Below are 18,009 nucleotides of genomic sequence, written 5' to 3'. Positions count from 1 at the left end.
GACCCGCCGCGTCCCGGGAAGCGGGGTTGGCGGGGCGGGGGGTTGCAATTTGGGCTGAGAACTGTGAGGGGCCCCGGGAACTTCAACTAACGCCACATTTCCCCGGTGTGGCCCGGGTCCCGCCGCGGCAGAGGCTTTGAGAACCAGGCGCAGCCGAGCCTCGGGAAAGGGCCTGCAGCCTCGGAGGGCGGGGAGCTGAGGGGCCGCTCGGACATCGCGGCCCCGCGGGCGGCTCGCGCTCCCAGGAGAGACCGGGGGCCGCGGAGTCCGGGCCGCCGGGGGCGCCGTCGGCGGGGCTCGCGCAGCCGCACTGGGCCCGCCGACGCCGGGCTCCTCCTCCCGGCTCCGTAGTAAGCATGGCGGCGGCGGCGTTCGTGGTCCCTCGGGTGAAACAGAAAGCGGGAGCTGCGCGGAGAGGGAGCGAAGAGCGGGGCTGAGGCGGCGCCGTCACAGCCGGGAAGACACCCCAAGAGTCAGCGCGCCGGCCCCCGAGCCGGCTCTGCCTCTGAGGCGGAGCGAGAGCGGTCAGTCACCGAAGACGAGGCGCCAGGGTAGCCGCCTTCCTCCGCCCCGAAGCGGCGTGACTCGGAGGTGAGAGCGCGGGCACTCCCTTCGGGGAAGGTGGGGAAGACCGAGCCACCCCCGCCCCGCCCCTCGGCCGGCGTCACGGAAACCGTTAGGCTGGGGCTGCGGGGGCCGGTGCGCCGAGCGGGGTCGGGCCGTCGAGGGCCTGGACCTCCCCGTCCTGTGGGCGCGTCGTGGGCCGAGGGGAGTGAGGGCCGCGCGGGACCCGGCGGCCGGCGGGGCACCTGCGGGTGGGGGTCTCACCTCCGGGCAATTCCGGGGGCGCGGCCCGGCCACCAGCCTGAGGAGGCGGCGCGGGGGCGCGGGCAACACCCCCGACCCCCCACTCAGCCCCCCCCCCCCGGGCCCGCGGGCCCGCGGCGCCGCTCCTGGTGGAGCGGGGGCGGGAGAGGGGCCCTGGGCAGAGGATCGGGAGCGGCCGCCGCGCCTTCGGTTTTGGCCTCCCGGCAGCCGCCGGACTTGAAACGCGTTTCTGAAGAGAATTTTCCCCGCTCAGCGTGGGGTTAAAACCTCGAAAACCCGCCCTGTGTGTTTGGTCTCGGTGGGTTGTACCTGGTCGTCCCTCCGCCCGGCGGAGGTACCACCTGTTCCGTCGGGAGGGAGACAGGCGGCCGCCCTCGCCCTGGCAGCAGCCGGCATCGCTGAACTTTTGAGACGGCTGTGGAGGGACATCCAGCGTTCGGTAAAGGAAAATGAACAAATGATTTAGTCGTAAAATCGCGGCGGCTGTTTTAATTAATTAAGGTAGTCGTTCATCGTTCTTTTATTAAATTGCGTTCAAAGCCTTGGGATATTTTTTGGGGGTGGAGGGGGTGCGTAATGATTGCCGAGGTGCTAAGAACCGTGAATTAAGAAATTTTCTTTTGTGAGATTTTGTGAAAACCTTTGTGTCTCCGCATCGATTAAGAATAACAGGCTGACAAGATTTATTTTTCCAGTATAATCCTCACTCATGTACGTGTTCACCGAGGACTCTTAAAAGTGAGCAACATAATTAATTTGCTGCTTAACTGTGGTCTGTGTTTATAGTTCTTGAAACCAAAGTTTTTCTGTATTATAAGAATGAAATAGCAAAAGCTGAGCTGTTGCTATAATATTTTATCACCATGCCATTACCAGCACCAGTGCTAAACATATGCTCCTCAGGAGTTGGAACCATATGTTAGGCAGAAACTCATTGAGTTTTGTGACTACGTGCTTGTGTTTGGATGAATATTTAGTGTTTATGTATTTGTTAAATCTGTAATTCTTGCCATCGTGCAAGTTTTATTTAATTCACCTAAAAATATTCAAGAGAAATGAGTCCCTGCCTTTTTGATATTTTCTTGGTTGAATTGACTTTTCTCATGTCATGAAGTCCACCACTGAGACAGGTGGTGGACTTCACAGAAAACAGTGCTAGGAAGTATTTTTAAAACATCTTTTATAATATAGAACCTACAATTTTGCTTTCAGCTTTTTAGCCCACTGATATTGTTGCCATCGGTAATAATACCAGTTAGTGGGAAGAAGGGTTGATGATTTGACAGGAAAAAAATCTTGTTCAAAATTTTTATTAAAAATTCTATATTTAAACACTTTAGCATTATCACAGTATATTTTACTATATTATTTTCCTTTCCTACATACATCATCTCAGTTTTCTTGTGTAAATTAACTGAAATTTTTTAAATTTCAGTCTGGCTGCCTTTAGCCACCTGTATGCTTCTGAATTAACTCCCTCTTTTTCCTTTTGTCTGACTCCTCAGAATCATTTAATGCTCAGGAAAAATAAACTTTCGGTTAATACTGGCTTCAGTCAAACATAATTATGAAGGTAATTTGCTTCTCCCAAAGTAAAGATTCGGCTTTGAAAAAACTGATTCTAGGATTATCTTTTGATTCTATGATATCTTTTGGTATCATCTGTTTTATCACTTCCCCTCTTCATATGGGTAATTGAGAGTGGATTTCTTTTACCATGCATTTAATAATTGTTTCGATTGTGAAATTTCTACAGTATAATACTAAGCATATTTTATTACTAATTTAAAAAATTTCCTCCTGTTTTCTGACTAGCTAGGCATAGGTCAGGTCAAGAGACTATAAAACCCAGAAAAAAGAGAAGGGATCCACGATTTTTCATTGTCTTTTGTGGCTTTACTTAGGTAAAGAGCATTTAATTTATAATTTGTCAATTTTTAGTCTAGTCTCAGGGTGGGGTAAAAGTAGATTTACAGTTTTTATGGAAAATAATACAATAAATAATAAATAATAATACAAGAATAAACTGTGTTTCTTGTACTCACAATTGTAAATTTACTTTTGTCCCATCTCTGTACTTAAGCTTCTTTTAAAAATTTGTATTTTTTAATGTTTATACATCCAAGGCATCTTATGTTTTTGCCTATATTTTTAAATTACAATTTGAAGTAATCTAAAAAGTCTTTTTGAAAAATGTTTTTGGTGCTTTTTAAATAAAAATGAATCTAGGTGGTATCTTTAAGAGTGATGTAGGAATATGCACAAGATTTTTCATTTTATTAGTCAGGTAACCAAAAGATAAATGATTGTGTATGTTTTCTATTCCTCGCATTTTCTAGGAAACTTCAGATAAATTCACAATATTGTAAATTCAGAAATGTAGAATACTGTGCTTATCTATCCCATTGAATCTTAAACTGCCTCAGTTTATGACTTTGCTAAAAAGAAAATAAAAATTAAAAGTGGCCCCTCTGGATATCAATGTCAAGAGCTGCCTTTTTAAAAATATATATATTTTTATTGATTTCATAAAGGAAGGGAGAGGGAGAGAGAGATAGAAACATCAATGAGAGAGAATCATTGATCAGCTGACTCCTGCATACCCCCTACTGGGAATCAAGCCAGCAACCCAGGCATGTGCCCTTGACCTGAATTGAACCTGGGACCCTTCAGTCTGCAGGCCCATGCTCTATCCACTGAGCAAAACCGGCTAGGGCAAAAGCTGCTTCTTAAAAAGCAATGAATGTCTAATAGTGTTGAATTCGGGTGGATTTTTTTTTTTTTACATGATTAAGAGCTTTTATAATTTTCTTAATATTTTGGGCTCATTTTATTTTAGAGTATTATTTAGTGGTCTCTTTTTATCTCTTGATCCTTATCTCTCTGTTCTCCCCCTATTATAGTTTTGCTTGTTTATCACATACACTTTCTAAGTTCTCAGTGTAACCCTATGATCTTCCATCAAGTTCTTTTGTGGGTGTCATCTTTTGATATTTCCAGTCACTTACTACCCTTTACCCAGCCCTCAGGCTATTTTTCTCCAAGATAGAGAGGTACACTTGGGAGATGACGTGTGCTTAGAAGATGATGAGCTATTATTAAAATGGAGATACAGATAAAAGCAATGTGATATGTTTCCTTCCTTCAAGTAGTTTACAAATTAGTTGGGGATACTAGATTAACACATGGGAAATCATTAGCAAAAAATAACATGGTATTATTAAGTTGTGTAGCAAGGACTCAAATTTAAAGGAGAATGAGGGCCACTAGAGGGCTAGAAAGACCTTGAAAGGCAATCAGAGGAAGTCAGAATTGAAGCTTAGGAAAGATTTAGATAGGAAAAGGAATGACATTCCTAAAAAGACTAATAGACATAGCTGGTACTAGTAGCAAGGAGACCATTCTGAGAACGTCCAAGAACAAGTATTAAGAGAACGAAAGAAGGGTAAAGATTTTGGCTAAGCCTTACGGCATGCTCAAGAGAGGAATAGGCAGGGCTGGACAAGACAGTTTGGCTGTATCATGATGAACCCATCACTGAAACAACGATACATCTACTTTGACATATTCACAGCTTAAGCTTTATGTATAAGGGATGTCTTATATGTGTTTGCTTATTATAGCTTAGATCAAGGTTTGGCAAATTTTTTCTGTCGACCTGGAGGTAGTATTTTAGGCCTGGTGGGCCCTTAGAGTCTCTGTTGGATGTTCTTTTTTTGTGTTTTTTTTTTTTTTTACAATCTTTTAAAAACAAAAACATCTTTACTTTAAGGGCCAAACTGAAACAAGTCAGCTTTGGGTAGGGTTTGGCCAATGGGCCTGATTTGCTGACCCTTGGCTAATAATTGTCTAGATAATTGTCCATATAGCATACGTGAGGGGCCTTATATCATTTGTCAAAATGGTGGTTTAGTGTGTTTTGTTATGTCATTTGTATTTTCCCCTGTTATAGTAAAAATAAAAATATGCAGAAATAACTACTATTGTCATTGTTATTTTGTGGCCATACCTCTAGCAACAACACAGATTAGGTCTTAGAACTAGGAAGCAAAAGAAGAAAAACTTTTTTTTTAAAATATATTTTATTGATTTTTTACAGAGAGGAAGAGAGAGGGATAGAGAGCCAGAAACATCGATGAGAAACATGGATCAGCTGCCTCCTGCACACCTCCCACTAGGGATGTGCCTGCAGCCAAGGTACATGCCCCCAACCCGAATCGAACCTGGGACCTTTCAGTCCGCAGGTCGATGCTCTATCCACTGAGCCAAACCAGTTAGGGCAAGAAGAAAAACTTTTGAGCCAGGCCTTAGAGCAGTGAAAATTGCTACATCCAGGCTGATTTAGAATTTGTGTATGGTTAAATATATGAACTGCCTGTTTTGGTTTTACATATTTTAAACTACAACTGGCATTTTAGAAACTTTGGCTAGGGTGCTGGGAGCAGACGGTAGGAAACCTTGTTTTTGAAAGTAGTTTAGGGTGAGTTAGTGAAGAAACAAAACAATTGGACAACCTTCAGTAACTCTAAGAAGACTCACTGTAGGTCAGCCTAATCCTATATAATAAAGAGCTAATATGCAAATGGTCGTCGTGCCCTCAAGCCGTCACACGTAATGGGTCAGACACTCAACACTGGGGAGAGAGGAATGGGGACCAACCAGGCACAAATGAGCTTGCAAGAGAGGAATGGGGACCAACCAGGCACAAATGAGCTTGCAAGAGAGGAATAGGGACCAACCAGGCTGCGGCCCGGGAGAGGGACAAGCCACCCACCCAGCAGTCCCAGATGCCAGCAGCTGCACCTGTGCCTGCGGCCTGGGAAAGGGACAAGCTGCATGCTTTGCGGTCCTGGTTGCCAGCGGCTGCGGCTATGCCTGTGGCCGTGCCTGTGCCTATGGCCCGGGAGAGGGACAATCTGCCTGCCCCACGGTCCCGGGCACCAGCGGCTGGGGTTGTGGCCCAGCCTGGGAGAGGGACAATCTGCACCCCACACAGTCCCTGTGGTCCTGGGTACCAGCAGCTGTGTCTGTACCTGCCGCCCGGGAGAGGGACAGTCCGCCTGCCCCGTGGATCCAGGTGCCAACAGCTGCGCCAGCGGCCTGGGAGAGGGACAAGCTGCCTGCCCCGTGGTCCCGGGCACCAGTGCCTGCTGCCCAGGAGAGGGACAAGCTGCCCACCCTGCAGTCCCGGGTGCCTACGGCTGCGGCCTGGGTGAAGCCGCCCATCCACGGTCCCCTGTGGCTGCGTCTGGCCCTGGTGAAGCCGGCCTGGGTCCTGGGTGCCTGCAGCCAGCCAGAGGGAGGGAAGCCTGGGTCCCAGGTGCCTGCGACCGGCCGGAGGAAGGAATCCTGGGTCCCGGGTGCGTGGCAAGGCAGAGGTGGTTAGGGGCAATCAGACCCACAGGGGAGCATTAGGGGCGATCAGGCCAGTAGGGGAGCAGTTAGGGGCGATCAGGCTGGCAGAGGTGGTTAGGGGCGATCAGGCAGGCAGGCAGGCAGGCAGGCGAGCAGTTAGGAGCCAGCGGTCCCAGGTTGCGGGAGGCAGTTGGACATCCCCCGAGGGGTCCTGGATTGAGGAGGGTGCAGGCTGGGCTGAGGGAACTCCCCCATATGCATGAATTTCGTGCACCGGGCCTCTAGTCTATAATAATAAAAGCATAATATGCTAATTAGACCAGACAGTCAAATGGCCTTCGAGACATCATTCTGGACGAAGCCACGGGGGCCGAGGCAGAGGTGGTTAGGGGCAATGAGGCAGGCATGCAGAGTGGTTAGGGACGATCAGGCAGACAGGCGAATGATTAGGGGCGATCAGGGAGGCGAGCAGTTAGGAGCCAGTGATCTGGGTTTGTGAGAGGAATGTCTGACTGCCGGTTCGGCCCAAGCTTGCAGGGATCGGACCTAAACCGGCATTCGGACATACCCCGGAGTGCAGGCCAGGCTGAGTCACCCCACCTCCTCACCCCGTGCATGAATTTCATGTACCAGATGGACCGAATGGCGGAACAACCGGTCGCTATGACATGCGCTGACAACCAGGGGGCGTGCGCGGAACATGGTGGGTGTTGCCCTAAGTGGGATGGTGGAGCAGGTGAGTGGGGGTGCTAGACCAAGGTAGGGCACCGGTCACTGTCATTGGGGTAAGCCTCTGGTGGTTACTGAAAATTATTTGCTCCCTTGTGCCGCAGTCCCAACCGGTCCTCACACCTGCTGCCGGCACCAGCCCTGATCACACCTGCTGCCAGCCCCGATCGCTCAGCACCATCAGTGGGTGTGAGTGGCGGCTGCCAGCCCCGATTGCCCCTGAGGGCTTCTCCACCTCCCCCTGTTCCTGAGGGGCGATCGGAGCAGCAGCTGCCACTTGCACCTGCTGCTGGTGCTGGCCCCCGTCCCACTCGCTCCGCGCTGTCGGCAGTTGCAAGCAGGGCTGGCACCGTCAGTGCCTGGGAGTGGCGGCAGCGGGAGCAGGGCTGCTGGCAGACGGGACTGAGGGCCGAGGCAGGAGGGGCCAGGTGGGTACGTGGAGGAAAGGAACCTTGTAGCCTACAGTTCCTTTCAAGGTGCACAGATTTGTGCACTGGGCCCCTAGTAATTGATATTTACATTGATGAGTTGGAGTCATCAGAAAAGGTTATATTGTGTGCAGATTAAGGCAGAGAAGAAAGACCTAGACATCTTTTTTTTTTTTTAAATATATTTTATTGATTTTTTACAGAGAGGAAGGGAGAGAGAGATAGAGAGTTAGAAACATCGATGAGAGAGAAACATCGATCAGCTGCCTCCTGCACACTCCCTACTGGGGATGTGCCCGCAACCCAGGTACATGCCCTTGACCGGAATCGAACCTGGGACCTTTCAGTCCGCAAGCCGATGCTCTATCCACTGAGCCAAACCGGTTTCAGCAAGACATCTTTTTAAATATTTCCATTACGGCCCTAACCGGTTTGGCTCAGTGGATAGAGCGTCAGCCTGCAGACTCAAGGGTTGCGAGTTTGATTCCGGTCAAGGGCATGTATCTTGGTTGCGGGCACATCCCCAGTGGAGGGGGTGTGCAGGAGGCAGCTGATCGATGTTTCGCTCTCATCAATGTTTCTAACTCTCCCTCTCCCTTCCTCTCTGTAAAAAAATCAATAAAATATATTTAAAAAATAAAAAAATAAATATTTCCATTACGATTGTTTAAAAATAAGTTATGGTGATTTAAAGGTATCAGTAATTTTGAAAATTCATTTACATGAGCTATCTCTTTGAAGTTTCTAAATTTATAGATGTGTATTTCTAAGGCTTTCTATTTTCTTTCGCACATTGTGTTTTATTTAATCATTGTCAGGTGAATAGTGGTGCATTGAGTTATGGTTGCATGAGTCAGTTGGCTAGGGTTTCTCTGTATTTTGTGTCATCAGAAAAACGCAAATACATTATGTATATCAGAGATAGTATTAAGTGCTGGAAAAAGTAAAGATGTATAGGATGGAGAGCTGCCTGGATAAAATCAGTGGTGCTTTTTTTCCTTTTAAAAGCATTAAAGCCAAACAAACCCCCAACATTTAAGTTAACTTTGTATTTTTATTTATACTAGCATTTTCTATACTTCATAAATGTGTATGTTCTCTTAAGTTTTAAGGCAGTATCAACCCTTTGCCAGTTTGAGTCAGTGGATAGAGCATTGGCATGCAGACTGAAGGGTCCCGGGTTCGATTCTGGTCAAGGGCAGCACATGCCTGGGTTGCAGGTTGATCCCCAGTAGGGAGCATGCAGGAGGCAGCCAATCAATGATTCCCTCTCATCATTGATGTTTCTATTTCTCTCTCCCTCTCCCTTCGTCTCTGAAATCAATAAAAATATATTTTTTTAAAATAATAAAGTTTAGCCTTCATAAAGTGCTGCCTAATAAAAGTTTATTTAAAAAAATTTTTGCTATAAGGAGAAATTAACAATTCACTGTCCCACTCCCCTTTAAGTTTAGAAATTAAAATCACACCATAATTCTTGCTGCATCAATTATAATGACTTCTGTCTCTATTTCAGAGTCTATACTCTGTCGATATCCTGTGACTATATCTATTTCCTACTGCTCTCCAACTTTTTGTAGTACAAAGGGCATATGTTTTGCATTAAGGAGATATGGGTTTGTGTGCTGGCTATTTATCTTACTGACTATGTATAAATGAGCAATTTACCTCTCTGAGTCTTAGTTCCTTCACTTTAGGCAAGGGTAATAATAGGATCTAAGAAGAATTGGTAATTATAAGAATTAGAAAAGAGAGTCTATTTAATATGGCAAGTAAAATGCTTGCCATATAATATTTATATCTAGAACTTAGTCGCACGTGTCTAATCATTGCAACCTAGGTATTCTATTTTTGTTTCACCATTGTTACCCATCTATCACTTGTTAAAAATCTTAAATGTCCTAGATACTTAGAATATGAATGTCAGAAAAATGAATGTCATACTCCCTTTCCTCTGGTAAATCACACACTAGGATAAGAGATAAAGACATGTAAACAAATGCATATTTTAAAATAATTAAAAGTAAATAAAATATCTCTTCTTTTGCCTCTTCACTTGTGTGAATCCTTCCTGTCATTTAGTACTGAATTACTATATTTCCATAGTAACACAATATCATGATTGAGTACTTAGCATACTGTAGCATTTATATTTCTTCACTTGTCTTTCTCAACTATTAAACTATGAACTTTCTGAGTTTGAACAGTTCTGGGGTTAGCGATTTTTTTTCTGTAAAGGAACAGATAAACCAATATTTTAGGCTTTGTGGCCACATGGACTCTGTTGCATTTACTTAACTGTGCTGTAGGAGCATAAAAATGACTACAGGTATAGAATTTACCTGGGTTGGCTGTGTTCCAGTAAAACTTTATTTATAAAAACAGGCAAAAGGCCAGATTTAACCCACAGGCCTTACTTTGCAAACTCCAGCAATGCTGCCGTGTGCCTGGCTAATATAAGGCACTTAGTAAATAATAAGAATATGTATTAAACAATTCTTATATTCTGGGTGCTGTTGAAAACAACTTTACATGTATCAATTTACTGAATCCTTAGAACAACCCTCTGATGTATATACTGTTGTCACCATTTTAAAAATGAGGAAACTGAAGGATGGGGAAGTTAAATAACATTGTAAGATCATATAACTAGTTAGTGACAGATTTGGGATTTGAACTCAGGAATTCTGACTCCAGAGCCTGGACTTTCAGTTATTAAGTTACACCAGTTCTGATATGTTGAATCCCAGTAGTGCAATATTGATTCAGTATTAGAAAACATATTAATGTAATTCACTATATTAATAGATCAAAGGGGAAAACTATATGAGAGTAAAAACAAAATGGCAAAACTTTTAGGAGAAGTGAACTAAAAATTATGGGAGTGGGGTAAAGAAAGCCTTTTCAGGTGAGACATAAAACTTAAATGCCATTTTAATCAGTTAACTGCCATAAGTGTCTATAAATAGACGCAAGCAGCAGACCTTTTTAAATTAAAATATCGTGGCAGTTAACTGGTTAAAAAGGCAAGCAATAGATTGTGATAAACTCTTTGACATGTAATAGACAAATTAAATATTCAGAGTTTGCAAGGTATGTCTAAGTTTGAAAAAGACAACCTGGTAGGAAATGAGAAAAAATGTAAGTAGGAAAATCATGGAAGTAGAAAACTAGCCTATAAAGTTTTGAAGAGATACTCAACCACACCAGTAATCTGAGAAATTTCAATTACAACTTTAATGAAATTGGATTCCAAAAAAATATTTACTACTACTAATAAAATTGGCAAAATGTGGAAAATTTTATTAGTGTCAAATTGGAAAGTATGCATTAAACTATTGAATGAGTATAAATAGGTTCATCTTTTTAGGAGAAAAATTTGGCAGTATCTATCAATTTTTAAAGTGCATACTTCTGTATATCTATAATACAGAAATGCTATGACAGGTTCCTAGAGAATGTTACATGGTTATTCCGTCCAGAGGGAGAAATGTGTGAAGAAAAATAGAAGCAATCTGTCTCAGCATTCATTAGAAAAGTGAAATAATGGTATGCTCTTACAGTAGAATATTAGGCAGCCATGAAAAAAATGAAATAGATACAGAAATAGTTCTTTAGGAAAATAGGAAAATTTTAATGATATTTTACACGAAAAAGCAAGACACTGACCAGTACATGTGATTTCATTTATGTAACAACTACTGCCAGAAAGCCTCATTCATATACAGATAAGTGCAGAGAAGAAGTCTGAAAGGGTACATCCCACAGAGGGTAGCTGTAGAAATGGGAATTGGATTTGGGGGCAGGAGTAAGAGTTAAAAATAATGTCTGTATGTTTTCCAGTACTGTATAAAATGTATAGCTTTTGTGATGTAACAAAATAATGAAAAAGAAGAGGGTTTGAATTTGGTAATTATGATTAGTCCTTTTTTGAGCCATACTTGCTAGTTGGAAAGCCTTGATTTACTAGTATGTCTGTTTTCCCTGTGTAGTTTTTAATAGCACATCTTCCTTTCACTCACAAAAGCCTCCAATTGTTGTGTGAAGTCATTGGTACTTTTAAAAATAGCCATCTCAGCTCTAGCTGGTGTAGCTCAGTTGGTTGGGTGTCATCCTGTGCACCAAAGCATTGCCAGTTTGATTCCAGTCAGGATACGTGCCAAGGTTGTGGGCTTGATCCCGGGTGTGGGGATGTGCAGAAGAAAGCCAGTCAATGTTGCACTCTAACATCAGTGTTTCTCTCCCTTACTTTCTCTCAAACAATCAATAAACAAATAAAAAATAGCCATTTCAGTATATTATTGGGTTTAAAGCTGTGTATAGTGCAGCCATGGGCAAACTACGGCCCGCGGGCCGGATTCGGCCCGCTTGAAATGAATAAAACTAAAAAAAAAAAAGACCGTACCCTTTTATATAATGATGTTTACTTTGAATTTATATTAGTTCACACAAACACTCCATCCATGCTTTTGTTCCGGCCCTCTGGTCCAGTTTAAGAACCCATTGTGGCCCTTGAGTCAAAAAGTTTGCCCACCCCTGGTATAGTGGGTTAAAGAAGTGATTATTATAACAAGTCATTCTGAACTTTTAAGTGCCAATTAGGACATAAAATTGTCTGTGTACTTTATTTTGTAAATCTCGAATATAAAAGTGGTTTCTTTGCAAATATAAAACAGTCTCAAATACCTGGATATTTTTACCCTCCATTTTAATATTAGAACCTAATGTTTTAAAAAAGTTGGTAAATTTCAGCTTAAGCTGAAAGAGTAAAGAGAAGAAAGGTTCTTTAAAAAAAAAGATGAGGGAATAAGAGTTTGTTTAGATAATTTTTAACTCAGGCATAGGTGTAGATTTATAAACAAAGAATTTGGTTATTTCAGAAGTGAGCACATTACAATACTGGGTTGTACAAACTTTTTTTCATGGAAAATACAGAAATGTTTCTTGACTTTCTTATGATAAAATTTTCTTTTTGAAAGTAATTAATGGAGGAAACATATTAAATATGGTAAAGTTATTATAAACCAGTAGCTTTTAAAGAGGAATTCAAATCCTTTTGTTGTGAACCTAGATGTTTAGGTGATGAATTAAATGGTCAGGAACATTTAAATAGTTATGATTGTATTGGATACACTGAAGAAACTAGAGGAGAGATTGAACATGTTAAGTAGAAGTGTCTTCTAGATTAAAATTATAGTGTCAAAGATACAACACAGTGGATGAGATTAACGGCATGTTAGACATTACTGAAGAAAAGATTAGTGGACATGAAGACATAGCAGTATAAACTACCTAAAATGAAAAACAGAGAAAAGAGAATTGTTTAAAAACATGAACTGAGTCTGGTTATGTGGCTCAATTGGTTGAGCATCATCTTGTCCCCCAAAAAGGTGGTAGATTAGATTACTAGTTAGGGCACATTCCTAGGTTGCAGGTTCAATCCCCATTTGGGGAGTGTATGGGAGGCAACCCATTGATGTTTCTCTCTCACATTGATGTCTCTCTGTCTCTCTCTTTCTCTTTCCCTCCTTCCCTCTCTAAAATCAATACAAACTTAACCTTGGGTGAGGTTTTTTTTTTTTAAAAAAGATGAATTGAAAAATTATATGAAGAAATAATCCCCCAAATTTCTAAACTTGATAGATATAAACTGAGAAATACAATAAGCATAAGATGAATAAAAATGACACCAAGGAACATCATAAGCAAGTTGCTTAAAACAACTGATAAAAAAGCAGCCAAAGAAAAACAGAACTAAGATAAGGGTAACAGCAGATTTCCATTAGAAGCAATGTAAGCTAGAAGATAATGGAGCAATATCTTTAGAACACTAAAAGAAAAAATTGTCAGACTCTGGTCAATATGACAGAATAGGTAAATACTGTGTCTATCTCCTCCTATGACCACATCAAAATTTCAGCTAAATTATAGAATCACCCTTGAGAACTGCCTGAAGACTAGCTAAGTAGAACTCATAACTATGTATATAAAGAAGAAACCACTTGAAACTGTTAGGAGGGGTGGAGATGGGAAACAGGCTGGTACATACCTGCATGTGTTGGTTAAGAATCAGGAGGGGGGTCTTGGCAGTGGAGGTCTTAATGAGTTAGGGGTCCCAACCCCACATGAGGCAACCTGAACCCAGACCACCAGTGCTGGGAGCGTGTTCCAACAGCAACCTAACTCTGAAAATCATTGGGAATTCTGTCTGGGTGAGACAGAGGGCTGCCAGAGGCCCAGGTGTTCCTTTTATATGGCCCACACATGGACTTACTTGCTGAAGAATGCACTTGCTCTGACCTCTAGCAATGGGTAGCAGCTGGAAAAGCACCAGGGACATATGGGGAGAAACAATGTTTGGCTTCATGGTGAGGGCTGGAGGGGCAGCACTCTTTTCCATTTAGTTAATTTGTTGAGTCCTCCCAACAGAGGAGTGCCAAATTCTTTTGCTGAGCCCGCCTCCTACTCAGCAGTCAGGTGCCAAATTTGAGACTCAATCAAACTCACCCCACCCTGGTGATTCCCTGAGAATCTACCCTACCCAACTTGCACACAGGCTGGAACCTCTTTCAGCAGCTATTATAAGTAGTTGTCCTCGACCCATGCTAATAGACATTCCTAAAACCTCTGAAAAGTCCACAAACCCCAAACAAGCAACACTTGCATCATTATGCCACTGTACCCCTTGTTAAGTGGCCCCCAGCCTGGCACCAGTGGCTGTTTGGCATTGGTTTGAAGCATAGCCTCTCTGAGGCACATCCAAACCCAGCACAGGCAGCTATCAATTGTGGATCACTTTGTAGCTTTTATAGGTGGCGCCAAGCCAGAAACAGGCAGGGTCTGACCTGGGCTTGCACCAGAGTCCTTCCCAAGATTCCTCAGAATCAGCATACCCAGTGATTAGCTTCACATCACACCAGAGTACCACCCATTTAGCTCTACAACAACACACATGAAAGGTGGACTTAATGGGCACCAAAGCCCTGCTACAACAAATCCCATTCTGTTGGGCCAGTCCACGCAACCATTCATCTGCTTTAGTTCTGTCCAGTCCTCAGCCAGTCAGCCTGAAGATGAGTTCTACCCACTGATGTGCTGAAAGCAGTTAAGGCTCGACCACAACAGGAGAGCATACACAGCCCACACAAGGGATACCCTGAAGCACCTGCTCAGGTGACCACAGCTTCTGTGCCACTGGGTTTAACAGGACACCTACTACATAAGGCCACCCAGCCAAGACTAGGAAAAGGAGAAGATCTACCTAATAGGTAAAAACAAAGAGAAGCTGCCAGAATGAGATAAACATGTCCCAAATGAAAGGATAGGAACCCAGAAGAAAGAAAGAAAAAAAAAACTAAGCAGAAGGGAGGCAAGCAATCTAACCAGATTCATAGTTCAAAACACTGGTTAGAAAGATGCTCCATGAATTTAGGGGAAAAAGAGATGAGCTCAATAAGAAAGTTAGGAAATATTAAAAAAGACATAAAAGCCCTGGCTGGATAGTTCAGTTGGTTAGAGCATTGTCCCAATATTCCAATGCTGTGGGTTTCATTCCTGGTTAGAGGACGTACAAGAATCAGCCAATGAAATGCATAAATAGTTGGAACAAGTTGATGTTTCTCTCCCCCTCCTCTATCCCCCATCTCTACCTTCTCTCCCCCATCTCTAAAGATCAATCAAAAACACACACACATAGAAACCATAAAAAGAACCAGTCAGAAATGAAGAATATATTACATGGAATCAACTGAAGACTATATAAAGCAGAAGATCTAATCCGTGATTTGAAAGACAATGTAGCAGAAAACACCCTATCAGAACAGCAAAAAAGAAAAAAGATAGTTTAAGGCAGCAGTCGCCAACTGGTAGTCCACAGACCACTGATGGTCCATGAGGTCGAAAGGTTGGCGACTGCTGGTTAAGGAAACCTTTGGAACAGTGGTCGCCAACCGGTGGTCCTTGGACCACTGGTGCTCTGTGAGGTACGAAAGGTTGGCGACCGCTTGTTTAAGGGACCTCTCAGACAACTTCAATCCTGAAAGGGTTCACACAATAGGTGTGCCAGAAAGAGAAGAGAGTGAGCAAGGAATTGAAAACCTATTTGAAGAAATAATGATGGAAAACTTAATCTGGTGAAGGAAATAGACACACAAGTCTAGGAAGTGCAGAATTGCAAACAAGATGACTCCAAAGAGGCCCACATCAAAACAAATCATAATTAAATGCCAAAGGTTAAACACAAAGAGAATCTTAAAAGCATCAAGAGAAAGGTAGGTAGTTACATACAAGAGAGCTTCTATCAGACTGCCAGCTGATTTCTCCAAGCCAGAATGGATTGGCATGAAATTTTCAAAGTGATGAAAATTAATGACTTACAGCCCAGATAACTCTACATAGCAAGGCTATCATTTAGAATCAGTGGAGTGATAAGGAGTTTTCCAGACAAGCAAAAGCTAAAGGAGTTCATCACCACTAATGCAGTATTACAAGAAATGTTAAAGGCTCTTTAAGAAGAAGAAAAAAAGATTAAAAATATGAATATTAAAAAGGCAGTAACCACATACCTATCAATAATAAGTTAAATGCTTCGATCAAAAGACTGGGTGGCTGAATGGATAAGAATACAAGACCCATAGATATGCTGCCTCCAAGAGACGGGCTTTAGATCCATATACATGTACAAAGTAAAAGGGTAGAAACAAATATTTAATGCAAGTGGAAACGGGGAAAAAAAACCTGTAGTAACAATATTTACATCAGATAAAATAAGCAACAAAGGACATTACATAACGATAAAGGGATCAGTTCATCAAGAGGATATAACTGTTGTAAACTGTAATGCACCCAATGCAGGAGCACCTAAATATATAAAGCAAATATTGAGGGACATAAAGGGAGAGATTGATAGTAATACAGTCATAGTATGGGACTTCAACAGCCCATTTACACCTATGGGTAGATCATCCAGATAGAAAGTCAACAAAGAAACAGTGAGTGACCATATATGATACATTATAACAGACTGATTTAATTGGTATTTTTAGAACATTTCACCCCAGTGAAGCAGAGTATACATTCTTTTCAAGCATATATGCAACATTTTCGAGGCTAGACCATGTTAAGCCACAAAACAAGTCTTAATAAATTTAAGGAGATTGAAATTACACTAAGTTTCTTCAGTCACAATGGTATGAAATGAAATCAGTAACAAAAAGAATACAGAAAAACACACAAACACATGGAGGCTAAAAAACGTGTATTAAGCAATGAATGGGTTAACAAGATCAAGGAAGAAATAAAAAGTTACCTTGAGACAAATGAAAATAAAAACACAACAACTCAAAATATATGGGACACAGTGAAAGCAGTTCTAAGTGGGAAATTCATAGCAATGCAGGCCTAACTTAAGAAATAAGAAAAATCTAAAATAGTATAACCGTACACCTAAAATAACTAGAAAAAGAACAACAACCAAAGCCCAAAGGAAGGAAGGAAATAATAAAGACCATAGTCTGAAATAGAGTCTCCAAAGCAAAACAAAAGATCAATGAAACCAAGAGCTGGTTCTTTGAAAAGGTAAACAAAACTGGTAAACCTTTAACCAGACTCTTCAAGAAAAAAAAGAGAGGACCCAAAACTGACACCACAGAAAAAAAAAGAATTATTAGAAAATACTACAATTATATGACAACCAGAAGCCCGGTGAACGAAATTCGTGCAATTGGGGGGTGGGGGGGAGTGTCCCTCAGCCCAGCCTGCACTCTCTCCAATCTGGGACCCCTCGGGGGATGTCCAACTACCGATCCACAGGGATCAGGCCTAATCGGCAGTCGGACATCCCTCTCACAATCCAGGACTGCTGGCTCCCAACCACTCACCTACCAGCCTGCCTAATTGCCCCTAACAGCTTCTGTTCGCCAGCCAGATCACCCCCTAACCACTCCCCTGCCAGCCTGGTCATCCCCAACTGCCTTCCCCTGCTGGCCTGGTCGCCCCTAACTGCCCTCCCCTGTTGGCCTGATTGCCCACAACTGCCCTCCCCTGCTGACCATCTTGTGGCTATGGGTGCCGCCATCTTTGAGGGTGTGACAGTCAATTAGCATATTCCCTCCTTATTGGCTGTGGGTACCACCATCTTTGTAGCCTGCTGCTCAGTCGTTTAGTCGTCCCTCACTAACCCCCTGCCGGTCTGGTCGCCCCATGCAGCCTGTTCGTTTGTCCGTTCGGTTGCGATGGTCGCTTAGGCTTTTATATATATAGATAAGTAGGACAAATTGGAAGAAATGGATACATTTTTAGAAATGCAATCTCTGAGACTGAATCAAGTAGAAACAATATATGAACAGACCAATAATTACCAACAAAATTGTATCACTAATATGAAGATATACACGTCTTTATGTTCATTGCAATATTATTTATTATTTATACCCAAGCTATGGGAGCATATATCAATGGATGGATGGATAAAGAAGAGGTGCATATATACAATGGAATATTACTTGGCCATAAAAAAGAATGAAATCTTACCATTTGTGACAACATAGATGGACCTTGAGGGTCCATTATTATGTTAAGTGAAATAAGTCAGACAGATAAAGACAAGTACCCATATGACGTCACTTTAATCTGGAATCTGAAAAACAAATGAACAAACAAAACAGAAACA

General features: G+C 42.6%; 1 protein-coding gene across 3 annotated transcripts in view; it reads left to right on the top strand.

Moving 5' to 3' along the window:
- The window catches only part of FNDC3A (fibronectin type III domain containing 3A), a 220,369-nt gene that overhangs the window by 356 nt on the left and 202,004 nt on the right, over positions 1 to 18,009 (top strand). The window contains exon 1 of one of the 3 annotated variants that reach the window (XM_059684645.1): positions 460 to 591. The exons of 1 other annotated variant lie outside the window; for it this stretch is intronic. The gene's annotated coding sequence lies outside the window, so the exon portion shown is untranslated. Of the gene's footprint in view, positions 1 to 459; positions 592 to 985; positions 1,268 to 18,009 lie in introns of those variants that run through there. One more of the 3 variants, XM_059684644.1, reaches the window with a different exon arrangement.

Source organism: Myotis daubentonii, chromosome 2 (genome assembly GCF_963259705.1).
Source record: "Myotis daubentonii chromosome 2, mMyoDau2.1, whole genome shotgun sequence".
Classification (NCBI taxonomy): domain Eukaryota; kingdom Metazoa; phylum Chordata; class Mammalia; order Chiroptera; family Vespertilionidae; genus Myotis; species Myotis daubentonii.
The sequence above is the reverse complement of the archived record's forward strand: the minus strand, read 5'-3'. Positions and strand labels throughout refer to the sequence as shown.